Source organism: Penaeus vannamei, chromosome 3 (genome assembly GCF_042767895.1).
Source record: "Penaeus vannamei isolate JL-2024 chromosome 3, ASM4276789v1, whole genome shotgun sequence".
Taxonomy (NCBI): Eukaryota; Metazoa; Arthropoda; class Malacostraca; order Decapoda; family Penaeidae; genus Penaeus; species Penaeus vannamei.
In genome coordinates, this window is record NC_091551.1 from 20,343,703 (window position 1) to 20,345,134 (window position 1,432).

Consider the following 1,432-nt stretch of genomic DNA (forward strand, 5'->3'; position numbering starts at 1 on the left):
GCCTTAGAGGTGGTCTATGAGCCTGAGAAAGACGCCCAAGAGGTGGTCTATGAGCCTAGAAGGACGCCCTAGAGGTGGTCTATAAGCCAGAGAAGGACGCCCTAGAGGTGGTCTATGAGCCTAGAAGGACGCCCAGGAGGTGGTCTATGAGCCAGAGGACGCCTTAGAGGTGGTCTATGAGCCTAGAAGGACGCCCTAGAGGTGGTCTATGAGCCTAGAAGGACGCCCAAGAGGTGGTCTATGAGCCAGAGAAGGACGCACAAGAGGTGGTCTATGAGCCTAGAAGGACGCCCTAGAGGTGGTCTATGAGCCTAGAAGGACGCCCTAGAGGTGGTCTATGAGCCTAGAAGGACGCCCAAGAGGTGGTCTATGAGCCTAGAAGGACTCCCAAGAGGTGGCCTATGAGCCTAGAAGGACGCCCTAGAGGTGGTCTATGAGCCTGAGAAGGACGCCCAAGAGGTGGTCTATGAGCCTAGAAGGACTCCCAAGAGGTGGCCTATGAGCCTAGAAGGACGCCTTAGAGGTGGTCTATGAGCCAGAGGACGCCTTAGAGGTGGTCTATGAGCCTAGAAGGACGCCCTAGAGGTGGTCTATGAGCCTAGAAGGACGCCCAAGAGGTGGTCTATGAGCCAGAGAAGGACGCCCAAGAGGTGGTCTATGAGCCTAGAAGGACGCCCAAGAGGTGGTCTATGAGCCTAGAAGGACGCCCAAGAGGTGGTCTATGAGCCTAGAAGGACGCCCAAGAGGTGGTCTATGAGCCTAGAAGGACGCCCTAGAGGTGGTCTATGAGCCAGAAAAGGACGCACAAGAGGTGGTCTATGAGCCTAGAAGGACGCCCAAGAGGTGGTCTATGAGCCTAGAAGGACGCACAAGAGGTGGTCTATGAGCCTAGAAGGACGCCCTAGAGGTGGTCTATGAGCCAGAAAAGGAGGCACAAGAGGTGGTCTATGAGCCTAGAAGGACGCCCTAAAAGGACGCCGTAGAGGTGGTCTATAAGCCAGAGAAGGACGCCCAGGAGGTGGTCAATGAGCCGGAGAAGGACGCCCAATAGGTGGTCTATGAGCCCAAGAAGGACGCACAAGTGGTGGTCTATGAGCCCGAGAAGGACGCCCAGGAGGTGGTCTATGAGCCCGAGAAGGACGCACAAGATGTGGTCTATGAGCCCGAGAAGGACGCCCAAGAGGTGGTCTATGAGCCCAAGAAGGACGCCCAAGAGGTGGTCTATGAGCCCGAGAAAGACGCCCAAGAGGTGGTCTATGAGCCTAGAAGGACGCCCAAGAGGAGGTGGTCCAAGAGCCTGGTGTATCTGTAGATATAAGTGTGACTCTTGATATGATCACTTGCTTACCGTCACATACGCCTCCTAACGTATTCCCCACAATAATATTCTTCCTTAGGTTCGTGACGATCAATCTAGTCCCGTTACAGGTCG